Source organism: Melopsittacus undulatus, chromosome 2, assembly GCF_012275295.1.
Source record: "Melopsittacus undulatus isolate bMelUnd1 chromosome 2, bMelUnd1.mat.Z, whole genome shotgun sequence".
NCBI lineage: Eukaryota > Metazoa > Chordata > Aves > Psittaciformes > Psittaculidae > Melopsittacus > Melopsittacus undulatus.
Window position 1 is genome coordinate 115,328,255 of NC_047528.1, and position 19,612 is coordinate 115,347,866.

The following is a 19,612-nucleotide window of genomic DNA, read 5'->3' on the forward strand; positions in this document are numbered from 1 at the left end:
TAGTATTTTTGTCTGTCACTACATAGATGTAGGTAATACTTGGTGGCAGAGGTGTGCTTCTGTTACACCACAGGGCATGTGGGTTGTAGTTGTAGTTTGGTTTGCAGTATGAGTATCCATAGTACAAATGAAGTATCTACTTCATGGCCAGATATGTACAAATACGCACCTATGTAGATTCTGTGTTGTCAAGATTTGTAAAGCAAGTTGGTTGAATCAGGGTGGGTGAAGAGATGAAGTCAAAGAAGAATAGCTCTGAGATGCTTTAGAGCAGAGATTGAGAAACTTGTGGACACACATGGCACAGACGTCCGAGCTGTGTTGCTGGGGGTGAGGAGAAAACAGGGAGTAAAGCTGAGCCTGGGAAGAAGGGAGAGGTGGGGAGAAGGTGTTTTTCAGATTTAGTTTTATTTCTCATTATCCATCTCTGATTGGATTACTAATAAATTACATTAACTTCTTCCCCAAGTGGAGCCTGTTTTGCCCATGGTGGTATTTGGTGAGTGAGCTCTCCCTGTTCTTATCTCCACCCAGGAGCTTTTTGTGTATCTTCTCACCCCTCCATCTAAGGAGGGAAGTGACAGGGCAGCTTTGATGGGCACGTGGTGTCCAGCTAAGGTCAACCCACACATCAGTGGAACTGACAATGCTTCCTTCCTCAAGGATTTTCCCAGTTTTATTTATTTATATGTTCTAACTTGGTGACCTTGGTTTCCTCCTCTCACAGGCAGAGAACATATGGATTCTGGCTTGTCTGGTTTTTGCTGGTGTCTGCTCTATGGGTGCGAATCAGTTGGCTTCCTTGCTGCTAAACAGTGTAAAAGAGCTGGGGGAGCATGACCTGGTTTGCTGGTTTGACAGGGTCCGGAATGTCTCTGAGATTTCTGCTCTTTCAGACTAGGCTGATAATGGCCCATGGCATTCAGGACTTTTGATGGTAGGGAGGAAAAGGAGTTGGGCAAAATAGTGACCACCTAAGCTTAATTATCTTAGGGAAACAATTTAAAAGCAGTGGTGGTCGAGATGAAGAATGTACAGAGGAAATGCAGTAGAATACAAACCAGAGAGAAGTAGAGATGAATTTTGCTTATAATTTGTCCCTTCAGGCAAAAGTTTGGGGTTTTCTTTTCCCCAACATATCAATTTGCAAGTCATCCCCTAATCCCCATCATTACACTGAGTGACTTGTAAGCAGTGCCTAATGAGGCTATCATGGAGCATTGCCTCCTAAAGAAGCTGTCAGCCAGAAAGACTTCCCATAGTATGAGGCTCTCAGTAGAGTCCCTTGGTGTATCCCAGTTCTTAGTTTTGCCATACTTTTAGTCAAAGGACAGTTTTTCCTTAATAGTGGGGAGACAATTTGGCTTGTACCACTCTTGTGTTGCATTTCTTATGTGAAGTGAGCTCTAAACAAGTGCTTGGCTGCAGAGCTCCTGCAAGTTTTGGTTCTGTCAGTACTGGCAGGGAACAGAGTGGAGAGAACGGGGTGAAGAGCATCAGCAGTACCTTACTGGTGAAGGAAATGGGGGAGCTGGGAGCTCTGGGTTGAGTGGTCATCTGCTGCTGCTGCTGTCCTGAGACCCTGAGCAAGCTGTGTGTGCCTGATGGCCATCCTGCTAGCTCTGTTTTGAAGAAGCAGTGCTTATACTGTGGAAAGCTCTGATGTGGATGCATTGTACCAGTGTAGAGAAACTTTCTATCGTCATGTGCAATTCTTATTCCATGTGGAAATGGTTATACCAATGTAAAAATGGCTTTATAACCTTGAGATTGTGTCTGTAGTATGGCTGTTATTGTTCAGTCAGTACTGTTGTCTGATATGGGCAAATACTGCTTTGTGCAATGCCCCAGTTCAAAAATATGATTAATGGCCTTTTGCTATCTTACCAGATATTCTGAGGGCAGTTACAGATTATAAAGCCCTTGTGTATTACAGTAATATGGGCCCAAGGAGATGGACATGTGGACAATCATTGCAGGTCAGTTGAGTTGAAACTGCTTTCTGATAGCTCTGTGTGTGCATTCAGAGTCTAGACAAGGAAATTAACTACAGCGAAACTACCTCAGGATGACTGCAGATAGAAAGCTGTAGAACAGTAGCTATTCCGTAGTGTTCAATCATGTGTTTTCCATGCAGTGGGTTGTTTGCATTTCCATGTTCTGAAGAAGAGAGTCACAGACCACCTGAGTTGGTTCCTTTGTAAGGCTTTGGGAAGCATAGCAGAATATTATGAGTCTTTGTATGTCAGGAGCCAGCTTCAGTGGTAACACATGTGAGGGGAGGAAGGGATCCCTTGTACGTGGACATGAGGACGCTTCCAGCCTATCACCCTTTCTGGGGCTGTGCTCCGATTCGTCCCCTGAGCACACAGATTTTGGTTGCTGCATGTATAGCTCTGCAGGACTTCACTGTGCAACCAAGGGGATGCCACCAAGGGTTGCTTAAAATACATACCTACTTTTTCTAAAGGTTGTTGTGTAGCTGGCAAGTAATGTATAAATAATATGAATGTGGTAACAAAGTGTTTTGGCCTTTTTAATTAAGTATTGAGGCACTGCAGTGCAGTATGCATTGTTTCATACAAGTCTGAAGTAATTTAGGTAGGAAGAGGCAGGGCATGTCATTACTTCTGGAAGGTACTGACTAAACATCCTCTTCCTCCCCTGCTCCTGAATCCCTGCTGGGTACCAGTATTTTATATTCTGTGTCTGTGGTCTCCTCCCCTGCTCTCTCCCACATTTGTTAGTTTTAATCTGTTTATGGAAGGGAAGAAAGCTTTTGAGTATACTTCTGAGAAGTTTGGGGTGATTTCTTTTCAAAGCAAAGGGCCTGCATGCTCACATTTGCCAATAGAAAGCATCTGACCTCAAAACTTGACTCCTCAGTGCCTTTCATCTGTTCTATCTTGCCAAACACAGTGATACGTGGGTTTTCTTGACGTGGGTGCTTTTGGGGATTGTGAATGCTGTGAACTAAAGCATGCAAACCCCATCCAACTGCTAAAAGATGAGATTCTAGACCTTTCTGTCTTACTATTTGCACATATAACACCCACTTCCTTGTTTAAATGACCAGTTTCTTGCCAGTTAACTGGAAGTAATTTATGTACTTTAAAATGCTAGCAAAGGACGTGGCGTTTTCTTTTTCTCCTTTTCGCTTTGTAATCCTCCTTTCGTTTTCTTTTTCGGCACATTTACTCTCCTTCTTTCTTCTTCATTGTTCTGTGCCTGTCTTCCACGTTGTTCTTTCCCTCTCAGGGTAGATAACACTTTTTCCTTCAGTCAGTATCACAATACAGGTATCTGCTTCAGTGGCTACTCAGCTTTCCCTTGACTTGTCATCAGGTTATGTTGATACTAACAAAGTTTCCTTTCTTGTTTCTATTTAAGTGTGTGGGAAGCCATCTATTTTCAGGGCAGCCTGTTTGTGATACATTGGCTGTAATTTCTGTTTCTGTTGCTACTTGTTTACTGCTGCGAGTAAAGATTATGAGACATGGTGTCTATCCTGATGTGAGGGTGAGTCATACTCACACCTACCATAAAGACCGTTTTTCATCACTCGAACTAATGAATTTTGGTTATAATATCTGTAACTTCTGATGAAGTCAGTTTCGATGGGTCAGATCCCACAGGATCAGTGGATTTTAATGAAGTAAGTTACAACTGTGAGCTATGGAGCCACGTCTCTCTGTCAGCACCTTGCTCACAAGACAGGAGAGAGACAGCAGCATATGCTCAGCCTTTCTTTTCCTGAAAAGTGTTGAACAAATAAGTGGATGCCCTGCGAGGGCATTGGAATTAGAACACTGCATTGCCTTAGTATTTTTCTTCTCATAGATTTGTGCCTCCAGTAGGTCTAGAAGTGACTTTTTTAATGGAAGTACTCAGGTCAGGGCTTATTTGAGTTTGCCCCTAAAAGTAAGTCTTCGAAGTCAATGCAATTCTGTCACAGATATTGAATAATCTTCCTCATTTTCTGTTCAATGATACTTCACAAACAACAAATAGTAGCAGTAACTTGTACGTGAGGTCAAGAATTGCCCTTACAGGTTTTTATTCCCTTTGAAGTAAATGACACATATTTTTATATATGGTATATTTATATGTGCACTAATATATAGTGTCTGTGCATCCATACATCTAAATGTATTGGGCAAGGACTTGGTGTTTGCTTGAAAGTCCTAGGTTGTAATCTAATTAGATACTTCTCTTGAATGTCATTTCTTTCACCATCACTTTGGAGTACATTTAGCTGTTAACTCAGCAGAATTGTCTTGTTGCTATCAAAATGGGGTTCCATGCAGGCCATTTTCCTACTGCTTCTCATCTGTGGTCTCACTGGAGCCTATGTGACCACACCACGAGCCAGTTGAACTTGCTTAGTCATCAGAAAGTTTACTCAATATGAGAGTAAACAGTTTTCTGCCAGGGTAGCAGATTGAATTGGCTCATTTCTGTAGATACGATGGCAAGGGATGGGGCAGGTGGTATGGGGGGGAGGGAAGAGTGTTCCTTTTGATGGCAATGAAGCATTAAGTATTAGGTCACCCTAGCAGCCTTGTCTAACCACACCCAGAGCAACATAGTTAAAGACTAAAGGCACTCTCATGTTTGTCCTGGAGGGCTGGCAGACATTCCTCCTTGAGCAGCAGTTTCCTTCCTTAGATGGAAACCTGCAGTCAGCTCTCCAGACACAGGTCTGTGTGCAGATGACTTCTCGTAAGGTGGAGAGAGCAGGTTGAAACTTCCTGTGCTCAGAAGGTGTTTCGTGACAGTGGCTGGAAGTGCTGCTGAAGCAGGTTTTTACTATCGCATTCCTACTGATAGTGAATTGAAAAAGAAACCTGAGACAGCAAAGGCTGGGGTTTCTTTTTGCAAGTGAAAGGGTATGGTTATGACTTGAAAGCAGCAAGGCTTTGGCCTCATCCAGTTAACAACACTTTTACATATATGTACATATATATATACACACATATATACGCTCTTACCTTCCCTCTCTCCATGACTGACAACCAAAAAACTGCAAAGGGTGAGGTGCTTTTCTGTTACCTATGAAGCCTCTGCTTCTAGTGCAAGTTGTGTCAAATATAAGGAAGAGAGGGGGTTGAGAGATGGGTGTACTTGCTAAAGAAACACTGTCAGCACCTGAAGATGTTCATTGGCCTCACCATTGCTTTTTAAGACAATGGAATGCAGACAAGCCCTGGTATGTGGGGAGCTGTAGTTGGCAGCTTGTTTCTTGTACCTGGAAGAATAATCCTCATGTAGCAATTGACATGTTGAGTGTAGAAACTTCTGCTCAGGTTTTGTATTTAGGAATTGTAAGTGCAGACGTGGTGTCTAGTCAGATACTGCTGTGTATATGTATGATGTGGAAAAATATGTGGTTCATATTCTGTATGTAATAGTTGTATTTTATGACTAGTTTCAAGGTGAAATGAGCAGCATTTTAAAGTCTGACAGACTTATGGCACTGCAGTATTAAATTATTTCTTTTTATAACAGAGTAGATAATCATTGGGAATGATTTTTATGGAGGAAGTTGTTTGGGTGCTTAAAGACATCTCAGATTTTCAGCTTTCACCTTTGCAAGGTGGATATCTAGCTTAGTGGAGATCAGCTGTAAGTTAGTACTTAGAGTAATTATATGCACATGAGGAGTTTGCCTAATCCACTGAAACTTGCACATAAAGGCAGGAAACAGGAAGCCCAGCTTTCCTAATGCTCCTGTTACAGAATCAGCTCAGTTGGAAAAGACCTTTAAGATCATCAAGTCCAACCATTAGCCCAGGACTGCCAGGACCACCACTAAACCATATCACTGAGGTTTGTTCTTCAGCTTGTGCAAGTAGTGTTCTAGTGTTTCTTGTCACTACACTCAGCTTGGAAAAACCATTTGAAAGAAGCTGATTTCTGCAATGAAGCAAGTGGTTTTGAAAATGATGCACAATCAGCTCTGCTGTTTGCCGTCATCAAAGTAAACAGCTTCTCTCTTCCAAATTGGCATTTGGAGATGTGGGAATCCAATTAAGAGTGCAAAGCTGTCTTGGTTTAGGCAAGCATGAAAATTAAGTGGTTTTCTGTGAGTAGTAGTGCTTGTTCTGTGCGAGTAGCTAGAGATTGGAGGGGTTATCAGTGCTGGGTGATACTGTTTCTTAGCAGTTTCTTGATACTGCCTCCAGAAATCTTCCAGCACAAAATCAGTTGATTTGAGTGAGGTCTTTGCAGTGCTTGGGCACAGGTCTGAAATCTCTGCTGGTTTCTGCTTCCACACAAACAGTTTAAAAAGGACCTTTTAAATACGTTCTCCTGATATTCTTAGGTGTGTAAAATGCACATTTGTACATTTTACATGGTGTTGAATGCTGTGATGAGTGGAAAGGAGATCTGCAGTTGTGATATGACAGTGTGGTGTTTGAGCCTGTCTTTCTCTAAACTTCCTCTGTATTATGAGGACATTTTAAACAGCCATGTGAATTACAGGGTTAAGTAAAAAATGTGTATGAGTAGTACTTTAGGTAAATAGTTCTAGAATTATCCCGTTTGAGAGAATATAATGTATTCTGCTGTACAAGAATAAATGTTTTGAGTTGTTTCCAGTCTGTTTCTTCTGTAGAGAAACACAGTTTACTCGGTGCTTTTTAGTCCATGCTTTCAAAAAGCATATATGCTGAAGGCAATCAGAATAACATTTGAAAGCTGCTATAATTGCTTCCATAAACTTGGATTAGGAGCTTTTAAGTGCCCTATGGGTTCTGGAAACTTTACAAGCACTTGCTCAACCTCTGAAGGAAAAATATGTTGCAAGAAAAAAATGTGTTCTTGAGCAGTAAACAGATAAAAATACTAAAGCAACACATTGGGTGATGTACCCTGATATACTACCATTTGGAGAGCGCACCACTCTCACCAGTGTAAATGGGTTGTTGGCTCTCAGGTGGTTTGCCTTCAGGGGTTGGAAGCACCTTCTTGAAAGGTAGCCAGAGGCTAAAACCAAGTCCAGCTCTTTTAAGTGAGTTGGCTTGGATTTGAATGTAATGGCAGGCTAATAATTAGCTTTATGAAAGCAGTTTCTAGCTTGCTAGCTGGTGGCCCTCTGTGCAGTCCCGGTATCAGACTGGTTACTGCAGGTATAGAATGGTCTGTTATCTCTGGCCTTTGTGTTTCAGGAGTGCCAGCCCAGGTGAGGGGGCACAAGCCTTCATGCATATGTGTGTTCAAGGCTGAGCTGTCACCACGGTGGGGTGTGAGGCAGTTCTTACTGTCAGGGGTTGTTCAGCCACCCAGGATTGTCAGTGCTTGCAGCCCCTTCACATACTCTGTCATTTTAACTCTGTGGTGCTCTGCACTTCTTTTTCCACACCTCAGCCTTTAGGTGGGATGGTTTTAAATTCTGAGGGGACTTGCAGCCTCAAATGGGTAACTGATGCTTGCTGGATAAACGCTATGTAGACCACTATGTGGTTGTGTGTATACCTGGACAGTGGTGATTTGTACACAAATTGAGCTTTGCTTTTAATGACAGGGAGGCTGTATAGCTGCAAGGGAGGCTGAAATAACGTCAGGGGCTTCATCACTCACCTCTTGAGACAGATTAGTATAGGCGGTCAGGTACAAGGAGAGATACTCTTCCCATTTTAGGGAATAGAAGGGGGAAAACTAGAGGTTGCCACCATAATTCTGAGTCACAGACAAGGAAGAAGCAGGGCAGAAGAAGTGCTGAAAGAAGGAAAATAGCTCTCAAGAGGCAACTGGAGTAAACAGCAAAAGAATATGGGAGTTCAAATTAGGAAAGATACAATGAAGCTAGGCAATATCAAGTTCTGTCAGATGGAAGTAACTGGTCTGGAACATTGTATAAGTATGTTTGAGAAACTAATTTTAGTTTAAATCCAGTAATGCCACCAGATCTGTGCAGTTTTATGGGGATTTGGAGTTGTGCTTGCCTTCCGAGTAAACCAATATGTGCTGAGCTCAACTTGGCTGTGTTTCGCATTAAAACAAACAAAAACTGCCTGTTGTACCTGATTTTGTAATTGTCAACTGTTCCCAAACACTGCTGCCTGGAATTACAACACTTTCCTAGCTTGAGATGGGAGAAAGAAGGTCTTGTGTTTAGGGTTAGGAACTGTTGACTTTTACCATATCTTAATCTAAATACATGGGCAGAAACTGACTAGTAATTTAAAATATACTCTGAATCTTCATCCCTTAGTAAAACAAAACTTGTTGTTTTTATACCTGCTTGTTGCAAGTTGTGTGGATGTGTTCTTAATCGCTTAAAATGGCAATTGGAATGGTTTTAAGTGGGGATGAAGCCGTTGGTCTTTAGTGCTTAGGGTATTCGCATTGCTGTATATTTGATTGATCAAGTGCTGAACCATGCTTCAGGTGGTTCTGTGTTCTTACAGTGCTTCAGGCTGGGTTCTTCTCTCTGGTGCCACTTAAATGGGTCATTTTCTGTCACTGATATCTGAAGACATGGAAAAGCCTTGGATCATTTTTCTTCCAGTTCCTCTATTGTTGCCATAAATGCTGATTCCTCACAGCCTGCAAATGGAAGGAGAGAGAGCATGGTCTTGCAGCAGGTTTGATCTCCCCACAGCCTCACAGGGTCCTGGAAGGTGCCACTGAGCTCCATCTCCAGTGGGGTCAGGATGCTGACCCAAGGCAAGAATTGTATTGGATCCCTTGGTCCCACAGTTTTCATGTCCAGTGTGGCTGATTAGACCAGGTAGCAGCTCAGGGTCTGTTTGTGTTGCCAGGTCTCAGCTCAGTCAAGTGCTCTTGAACCATTTTGCCTCAACTATGATTGAGACTGTACACTGGATAAGAGTTCTGTTCTATGCAGCTCCTGTCTCAAGGTACAAAGAGCTAGCGTGCTCTAGGTCTGTCTTATATTGCAATCTCATGTAGCATCAAAAGCTGTTTCCAGACCATCTTGTAAAGAACAAGAGATCAAAGCAATATTAAGTTGTGTTCCCGAGGAGTACTGGCCCTGTACTGAAACATACACCTTTGCTGCCCCTGAAGCTTAACTCCAGGAGGAGACAGCTCTGCCCATCTGCTGAGAACCTGTAACAGAGCACATCTCTCATTCCCTTAAGATGACCTCCAGGACTGTGTCAGTCCCAGTGCTTTCAGAACCTGTTTCTGCTAACTTCTGCCATCCACTGTGGTAGGAGCAGGAAGCAATGAAGCAGAGCAGGTGACTGCTTTGAGGAAAACATGGGAAGGAAATAAGCCACCTGCATCTTGGGTACTCAAGAGGCCTGGGTCAGAAAAGTAGGCTGTATAGCTGCAGCAGCAGCAGTTAGGATGAGAGTCTCACTACCTCCCTGCTTCCATGGTGTTTCCAAGGCATAGAGGAATACTGGTGAGACTGTTGTATTTGCCAGTATTTGAAACCAGCCAAGTACAAATGCTTACCTTAGTCTTGTCTCTTTTGAAGAAACATCAGCAGCTGAGATAGTGTGCAGTGACTCAGTTGTTTTGTTTTTCTGTCCCTCCTAATTTAAGACTTGCCTGGAGAGGATGAGCCTTTGTGGAGAAGGAGATGTTGCCTTTTAAAGGGGTGTTTTACTCCAGGTAGAATTCCCATGAGATGACATCAAGGAACCATAACCACGGTTGGTCATGTGGCCAGCGGCAGACAGACCACTTCTAACCTGGGCTGCCTTTGCTGGCATTGAAGCTTTCAGAGATGGAGCCTGTGGCATGGAGCTGTGTAGCTGTTTTGGAAGTAAGTTGTTCTTGACTCTTAAGTACCGAGAGTATTGTATAATAGAGATAGCTAAGGTTCTCATCTTCCTCTTTGTTCTCCTCCATCTTGAGAGCCAACTTCCTCACTACATCTTATTTAGCATCTGCACTTCTATTCTTCAGAGAGGGTCTCCTTGTAAGAATATAACGGACATCAGATCATTAAATTGTATATTAAGAAGTTTTCCTGATGGTAAGTCAGGAAATTTCACATTAACATTTATCTCTCCAGTTTTGATTTAGAAGGTAAGAAATACCATACTGGCTTGGGTCAGTAGTTTATGTGGTAGCCAAACAAGTGGTCTTCTATCCTGGCAGTGACATTGCTAGTTAGGAAGAACATGTGAGCATGGCTGCTCTGTGGCTTGCTGTCCTACTGTTCTGGCATCCACTCATCAGACTGGCAGCATTAGAGGGTAAATCCTTGTCTGTTCCCTTTAGTATCTGTTCACCATCCTGTGGTTTCAGATTCCTAGAGTTCCTTGCCAGCAATGTTGGTTTTTACCTACTGCCATCAGGTTTTTATAAGCTTTAAATATATTATACCCTCCCGCCCCTCATCTTGCATCCAAATTAAAGAGCCCCAACCTCTTCATTCTTTTCCCCCAAGACAGCTGCTCTGTCGCTTTACTCCTTTAATTGTCTCCTTTTCTTTTCTCTACCTTTTTTAATTCTCCTCTGCCCTGTTTGCATGCCATTCTTGTCTCCACATCTTGGTTCTTATGACTGTAGAGCTCCAAGTCTTTACATAGCAGGAAAATAACTTTCTGCTGTGTGCTCAGTTCCTTCCTGATGATGTCCAACATCTAGATCATGTTTTTGGTGAATGTGATGCACTGAGCCAGTCATTCCTGAGGACTTCAAGGTTAATTCTTTTGAATTATGAACTCCAGCTATAAATTTATATGTTTTGTCTTAGACCTATCTGCATTGAAGCTCAGGTACCACACTTTGCTTATTCAGTTTAGTGTGGTCCTTCCAGAATGCATAGTCACTGCCATTGCAGCTGGCTGACCTGAAAAAGCTTAGCTTTGTCTGCAGACTTGGAGAATTTCACTTCTTTCCAGGTCACTGAAGATGCTAAATAGCATGAGTCCTAGCAATGATGCCAGGCCAGCTCCACTATTGACTCTATAGTGGAAAGTTGACTATTAAGTCTTACCCTTGCTTCCTAATCTATAGCCAGCTTTCTGGCCATAAGTGGACCTTTCCTCTATAACCAGGCAACTTGACTTCTTGCCATGGACTGTTAAAGATGCAGCTTGGGCATTTTGAAAGTCCAAGTATGTGTTTTCCTTGGATCCCATTACCTGTATGCTTGGCGTGCCAGCAGGGTTTCTTTTTGCCAGAGCCATGTTCAGCTTGTCCCAGCGGGTTGGTTGTTGTGCCCCTGTATCTGCAATCTTGCCATGGATGGAGATCAAGTTTACCAGGTAGCTCTTAAGATTCCCACTGGAGCCCACTAGGCCGGTTATTGAAGAACTTGAAAGAAACCTGCAAGTAATGTGAAGTTTCTTCTGACCTAGTATGCACAAACCTGCAGGGTTGGATAGTGGGAAGTGAAGGCTCAATTATAACTAGAGCAGTCCTGTAGACTTTAACTGTACTATGTTCTGTGCCATATTAGACCTAAATTAGGCACATGGTAGATCTGATAAAGGCAGATACCTGTGCTAAGGCTGACAAACCTCTTACCCTGTGCTGCTTTTTTTCTGAGTACAGATTTATATTCACCTTCCTAGTGGGAGGGCTCATTTAATTTCCTGCCTGACCCTGAGCTGTTCAGTCCATATGCTAGCTTCTTCCCCAGCTGTGCTGTGAACCCAGTCAGGGAGATGATCCAGCCTTGCAAGTGTAAGTCTTTTAATAAAAAACATAGCTTGGTTTCCTTCCCAGATGACTTTACTGATGTTTATAGCATAGCCACACAAACAGTTTCATCAGTGTGATTTAGTGCGTGGTGAATGATGGTAGCAGGGAGAGGACTACGCTGCCGTGGTGTGTGGGAGACTTAATCTGACCGAGCTAGCAGAGGGGAGCAACTTTCAGCTATGCAAGCAACTGTATGTAAAACCAGGATGTTAGGAGTCCTAGCCAGGTTTAACAGGCAATAATACTTGGCAGTTATGGCTGCTGTGATGGTTGTGATGCTGCCTCCATGAAGCTCACTGCTGCCATTCTCGGTACAGTGTCATAGTTCATTTCAAATGTGTAATAGGCAGCAAATGTTGACTTGTGGCCATAGGGTACAGTAATAGAATATTGAATTTCGGTGGCACTGCTTTGATCTAGAAAAACTTGTGTTGGTGACAGTAAATTTTGAATCCTTATAGGAAGTATGGAAGACAGTAAATGGTTTTTCTGCTTGAAATAACCTTTATTGCATTCAGATTGTCCCTGTTGATGCTAAAACTGAAATAATGGAAAGTAAAAGGACATGTACTTGTAAAACTGAAACACTCTGAATCCACTACATACTTGCAAGAGACATTGTAGTTCTGAAGCAAAGCCATGGCATCATGTTGGAGATGGGGCTGATGGCTGTAAAACCCTGCATCATGTTGGAGATGGGGCTGATGGCTGTAAAAACCTGAAGCTCAACCTGGCTGTTGGAAGCCATTAAGCATCTGTATATGAAACAATTCTTGTCATAAGGGAAAATTCCTGTTACAAGTTTTGTTTCTCATAATTGGACTGGCTGACTGTGTGGTTTTTGAAAGATGGATTGTCTGAGTTAATATTTTTGTGTGCACATGACTATATATTTTTCTGTTATATGAGTGTATTTTGCAGATGATTTTGCATTGGTCTGTCCTGTGTGGCTGCTGTGGGGACTTTATATCTGGTGGGGCAAATGGTAGGAGGATGGATTGAAATTGAAAGAAGTTCAGTTTCAATGAAAACAGTTTACAGCTGTTAAACACCATACATAATGTGTGTCTTATGTTTAAAACATAAGGGGTATTCTTGGGATCCCTTCTTTTAATTATGTGAAAACCTGTCAGTGCTAACCCTGTTAGTTCTTCTGGCTGAGGTTTTACCTAGTGTTGTTTCTTAGACAGTGCGAAGACCTGAGATGCTTTATGGGATCATGTTCTTATCTTAGCTGTGGGTCTTTCAGTTTTACTATATCAAGGGAATAATTAACTTATCTGTTTAAGAAATTGCAGTATAATTAATGTCAGTGCTTTCTTGTTGCATAAGCAACTTTCTGCTTCCAAGTCTCAGAAGTCCACTGGTCCCTGTAATGACAAACAGTGTTCTCTCCTCAGGATGCAATTTCTAATGCTGTAATAAAATGTCCTGTCTTTCTACTCTTATGGCCTAATCTTGGGTAAATTCTCTGGTGATGAAGAGAACTTCTGAAGTGCTTGGAGTTATGGATGAAACCAAGTGTACGTACAAGTGTTGGCACAGGTGTGATGCCTCCTATACACTTAATCTGATTCTGCCTTTCTGAGGAATAATTCCCCTGCATTGGCAAATCAGCTGAGTGTAAAGGTAGATGGAGATGCATCATTGTGATAGGTGGGGATCAATCATTAAATTAAAAGACCTCTGAGTAATGTCAGTATTGTCGTAATCTTTGCTGTTGGAAAGGGGATGAGTTTGAGTTTAAAGTTTACCAACCATCTAATTTTGATGAACTCATACATTAACCTCCTTTGATGATGGGCAGTGTATATAAAAGTACCTAAAGGTTTTTCTTTGTTCTTTCATTTGTGATGGAGGCAGTGTGCATTACTTCCAGTAGTTCATATTTGCCCTATCAGACTCTTTGGTTGTAACAAACTGAAAAGGACCATAATTAGTTTAAAATGTCGATTGTATTTTCAGCTCATCTTGTGTTTCGAAAACTGATCACACAAATGTAAAATTGTGTACCAACTCACTTACATGTCAGTGTTTCAAAGAAGATACCGGGAAAAGAGCTGTTTCTCCTTCATTGCACACTGAATTGTAGTGCTGTTTGATTTGTCAAGGATCTAAAGTGCTATGAGATGTTTTCTTCTATGCAAGTATAAAGGAAAACAGAATTCCAAGTTCATTCCTTGGCAGATAAAGGATGGTTACTGATTTGGTTGTTAGAGAAACATGTTTATGAAGAAGAATGTTTTTACTAAAGGAAGAACAAAGGGTCTATTTCAGAATAATGTTAGGTAAACAGAAACATGAGCAAAGTTTCCTGCTTTCTTGGTGTTTTTTGCCATAGCTTTTTAAGGTAATGGGCCTCATCTTGCTTTTACCAAAATCCTTCTATGGGAAGTTTGATTTATGCATTCATACAGTGCCAGGCTGCCAGGTGAGTGGCTGCTGCTGTGGCAAATAACTTTGATTCAACACTTGCCATCTCCACCAAAAGGCAAGCATTCAAGCATTCCGTGTGCTCCTTTCCAGGAATGACTTTCTTCCCACCTCTGAGTCAACAGTACTTGATACTTATTTTCTGTTACTGTGATTTCCTCCTGTTCCCAAACTCCTGCAATGTGTTTCTGATCTTCTTTTATTTAGTCTGCTTAAAGATGTCAATTTTACATTATATTTGTTTCCATCCAATCCCAGGGTGAAAGATGAGTTTCTTAATAAGGTGAAGTCTAACCCTGCTTAGTAAAAAGTGCCTAGGTGCTGCCCAATATGCACATGCCTTAGCCATCCTGGACTTTGAACAGAGTAGGCACTGCTTGCTACTGTAGATGTTGAGATAAAGTTTCATCTTCTAATAGGTAGCCCTGACGCTAACATGCTTTTGAGATGTCACTTCTTAGGTCTGCAAAGAAAGGGTTGGTTGGTTTATTGTTTGTAGTATCTTCAGATCTTGGGCTGGGTTTGCAAAGGCAGAAAGAAAAATCCAGAAGTACTGCCTTTGGCTTTGGAAGTTCGCAAGCCATCCATAGCTGGGGGCTGGGAGAGTGTGCTGGGATAGCTGTCTTTTCAAGCTTAGGCTGTTTCATCCTCTCCCTTAAACACTTCCTGTTGGCTGCCGTAAGAGAATGGAAAACAGGATGGATGAACCTGTGCTTTTGCCCTTATGTGCTTCCTTTATCTCGGTAGATACCATATTTGAGTATCCTTCTTCTATCTGAGCCTTCCTAATAAAGGAATCATATTGTTCAAAATGCTTTGTTTGTTAGTTACTGTCTTCTGAATCAGGTAAATCTCTGCAGAAGAACATTAGACTGCTCCTCTGTCTACTCTTCTCTGAGAAAGATGCCTATTCTTCAGTCACATCATTATTCTCCATTATCCCCTTCCAGAAATGGTAATCTTTTGCATGTACACAGAGTCTTGGCTTCATAATGCCTGGTTTATCTTGCTTGAGATTCCTAGGATGAGAACATACGTAGGAGGAGAAGGAATAGGCAGCAATGTTAAGACCTTGGTCTGTTTTCGCTCAAAGACTGTCAAGCTTCTAATTAAGAAAACTTGCTGTGCTACTGGCAAGAAAGCCTCAGGTGCTTTCAAAACCTACATAGATTTGGAACAGCAGGCCTTGAAAAGCCTCCTTTTGTGGGTAGAATCATAAAATCATAGAATATTAGTGTTGGAAAGGATCTTAAGATCATCCAGTTCCAGCCCCCCTGCCATGGACAGGGACACTTAACACTCAACCATGCCACCCAAGGCTCTGTCCAGCCTGGCCTTGAACACCACCAGGGATGGAGCATTCACAGCTTCCCTGGGCAACCCATTCCAGTACCTCACCACCCTAACAGTAAAGAACTTCTTCCTTATATCCAATCTAAACTTCCCCTGTTAGTATACAACTTTTGCAGACATTGACATGTTTAATGTCTCAAAATTTACTCTTGTATTTTTTTAGGCTTAGCATCTACCTACTAATTATAGCGATACTAGCTAGTATCATTTTTTGCTTTGTCATATCTTCAAAAGTGACACTATCTGGCATGGAAACCTGCAGAATTTGGGCAAGGTCTGGTTTTGCCAGTTATTATTGGTTTTGCTCACATCATTGAGAGGAAGTTCTGCTGAAGCATTGCTGCCCTCCTCTCCCTGTTTCCAGATACCTATCTCTATTTTAGGATGTCAAGCTCCAGCAGTCTTCCTTAACAAACAATAACAGGAACAGTTTTGAGGAGTTCAGCTCTGTGTGTAGAGGTTGTCCCTGAAAGCCTTAGTCTGCTCATGTGCTGGCAGAAGGGAATTGGATTCCCAGATGTCTGGGCTCATTCTTACAAGGAGAAATACTCCTTTTGTTCATGTTTTCTTCTTTGTGGAGAAGACTAATTCCCATTGTGTAGGATTTTGTTTTAGTAAGGTCTGTATATTGCAATAAAATGTTTGGAAACTTCTTCTGTAGTTTGAATTATGTTATTGTCCTTTTACTGGGGAAAACAGTCTTATTGAAGTAAGTGTATTGTTCTGAGAGAGGAAAAATAAACTCTATTATATAGATTTAAGAAGCCCTAGAAGAAAAAGTACTTTCTGCTGGCCAAAGTATGGAATTTAAGGCAAGATAGTTACTGTCTATGAAAAAGTGCCTGTGCTGGTGCAATGTAACACTTTATGTATTTTATTTATTCATTCTCCCTCCCCAGTTGAAGTATTACTCGGTTGTTTGACAGCCTGAGTTTGTGTTTTGCTTGGAGAAAGTAGTGGATGCGGTGCTGGGTGCTGTCACTTTAGTTTGCCCAAGGCTGTGGTTTGACTGCTTCAGCCCGCCCTTGATGCAAGCTGTCACCATGAGGAATGTCTCTGGACTTTCTGCCTGCTTCCATCTCCTTCCTCTCCCATCCGAAGCGCTCCCATTGCTGTGGGGTGAATCAGGGCAGGGCGTTTTGTTCCTCCAGAAGCAGTTCTGATCCAGCTCGCCCTCTGATAGTAGCTGTTCAATACCTCGTACCAGTGCCAAGCCATCTCAGGACACAAGGAGGGATGGGAGGACTAGTACTGCCCTTCTGAAGGTGGCCTCTGCAGGCTGCACCTCCACCAGGGCGCTGAGTCAAAGGGTGTGGATTTGGGAGTATAGGCAGTAAAGGACTCACTTGTTCTTCATTCTTTCCTTTGTCAGATCTAACAAACAACTGCCTGTCCCCAGGATGAGTCGGTTCAGCTTGCTGACTTGAGGCTAGATTTATGTTGGAGATGGATTAGTTGGTCAGATCAGTAAGCTAAACTCAGGCTACAAGACTGCCAAATTTACCATTGCAGGAGCGTGAAGGTGGGAAACAAGACCATCCTTTTTGGCAGTAGCCCCACTTTGATCAGGTTTGTATAACGTGAAAATGAGCTGTGGTCTCTCTTGTTTAAAGATGCCCAACATGTAGTTCTCTTCCTCTTCTTGCTCTACTATTTTTATTCTTTAAAAAATAAATTAAAAAGCAGGATTTGGCCAGTGATGAAAAGCTTTATACATCTAGCTGTAAAAATGCTGCCTCATCTGTAATGAGAGCTCCTTCACTGAGATAGCTATTCCTGCCATAGGAAATATCTGCATTGCACTGATGGCATGCCTGCAGTTTCTTAATGTTAATTGAGAGAATGCTCTCCTTGAATTCAAAACCACCTCTAACCTAAACTGACTTGTTCCATTTCTGTGCAGTTCTGTGTCATCTCAAGCACTAACTTGGGGTGGACACAGAGGATGTGTAGTGTCTTTAAGCTGGTCTGTGTTTTGCAGCATGAATTGAACACACAAAGACAACTTGATTTTGCCCTCTGTAGAAGTGGTTGTAATGCCCCTTTTACTCTTAGAATGGTGTTGAACCACAGGACATGATTCATCATAGGCATTCAAATTAAGCTGCTTCTCACTCTGTGGCTTTTTCCCACCTGAGGTGCGTGTTGGTTCTGAGCAGCTGGCAATTTTCTTACTCCTCCTACAGTGTTAGAAGATGGGCATCAAATGAATGCCTTATCCTACCCAGCTTCATCTGTCTTTCTCTTTGGATTTTGGCTGATGTATCAGATTCCAGGCAATGTTTCTCACTGATTTTACTCAGTCCAATTCACTTTTCTACCTTGGACTCTGGGTCTGAGATGCTGTTTCCTGATCCATGCTTTGTTTCTGCCCTGCTTTCAGTAAAATTGGAAAGTAAAAAAGCATATCAAGTCCTAGTAGGACAGAAACTAATTGTGGGGTACTTGGCAGAAGGGAGAAATTGGAAAGCAAAAAGTAGAGTCTTATCATGTCCTGGAGAGGAGGAACATGCATTGGAACCCAGGGATCTTCTGGGGGGAGAGCCTGATCCTTTGTCCTCTCAGGGAAACTGCAGGTTCAAGTGGGTGTTATTCATTGCACCTAGGTTTTCAAGGCCACATATGTTACTTGTAAATATAGAACTTGCTATTTTTTTAGGCAAAAAATTGGAGGTTTGGGGGTGCAACATTGCAACAAGGGTCAGAAGCTGTGGCAGATACCCCTAGCAGTGTAAGAGTAGGGACCCTGCTAAAGAGAGTCCAGCAGATACGGAGCTACATGCTTCTTCCCCTGCTCCTTCCTCTGCAGGTTCATGGGCTGGCAGGGATTGCAGAGGCCACAGAGAACTACCCAGAGGCTGCTGGCCTGCACTGTCTGCAGTGGTGGTGACAGCAAGCGCTTCATATGCGCATGCTTCAACCTCATTTGGGGGCTCACTCTGTTCCGTGTTAATCTGATAATAGTCCTGCTCCAAATTCTCTTCGCTCCTTGCATCTCTGCTCATTTCTGCTTCTGTCTGCTTTTCTCTTTAGTCTGGTTCTGATGTTGTTCTTGGGGATTTGGGGGTTGGAATATTGTGGTTTTTTTCCCCTGTCTCTGCTCTTCCTTCATCTTTTTCTCTTTAATTTCTTTGTTTTTTAGCCTATTCCCTGTTAGGTCTTTTCTTTTTCCGTTCCTTCCTTCCTTCCATCTCAAATAACTGGCACTCGTCTGAAACAACTGCCCATTATAGTGTTTCCTCTGTGGGCTGTGCTGTCTCCAGCCTAGGTCTCTGTCTGTCTGCTCTTTAGGCTGGGCTGCAGGCCTGCCTGGCAAGAGCTGTCTCTTATTCCTGGTGCTGTGCCTAGCACTATGGGGTCCTATTCACATTTGGTACTTAAACACTAATAAACACAATTGAAAGATTTATTATTTAAACACTAGTGCAAGAATGGAGACTCCCTCTCAGATGTATTAAGACGTTCTTAAGTTGTGCAAGTGTGTGATAGGGAGAGTCTTGGCAACTTGCAGCTACTGCAGGTGGCTATTCTGTGGGTTATGCTTAATGGAATGGGCTTGTGCAATGGAAACCTTAGTGGATGCAGAGAGAATGAAAAGTTAAGAACCCAGTGACAATCTGTTCTCAGTGATCAGAGATGTAGTTGGCTAGGCAATGTATGCACATTTAATTAGATTCAGAAACTATAACAAATGCAGTTAAAACTGACCCGGGGAGGTCTCCAGTAAGTAGAAAGCCTTTTGCTTAGGTGGTTTACAAGAAACTACTGTAGTGAAAGGTTTGCAGGTCATACCAGAGATTTTGATGGGAAGATTGTAGGGCTTTTAGGTATTACCCAGATGTGCTCTTTAACATTTGTTAGTCCTCAAGGTGAGGGAGGTTTACAGTCTCTGACAGTGCTCCTAAAGGAGGCATATCAGTAGGTGCCCAATGATGGGTCAACTGTTGAATGGCACGAACAAGTGGGTACATACGATCTGTTTGCAACTTGGGGTTCTCCGGTGCCCTGTCAGGGCTCAGTTACAGGGTTTTTATAAGTTATTACGTGTCAGCTGAACTGCTGTAGTCGTCTTTGGCAAATGTTTGCTAAATCATGGTCCCTGACAATGTAAGAGCAGGAGCAACTAAAGGAAACTTCAGGATCCTAGTACTGTATAGCTGAATTCCTCATCCAGAAATGAACTCAGAGC

The 19,612-nt window shown here is 42.4% G+C and overlaps 1 protein-coding gene across 2 annotated transcripts in view; it reads left to right on the forward strand.

Moving 5' to 3' along the window:
• GSK3B (glycogen synthase kinase 3 beta) overlaps nucleotides 1-19,612 on the forward strand; it is a 141,911-nt gene that overhangs the window by 24,617 nt on the left and 97,682 nt on the right. The window lies entirely within an intron of this gene.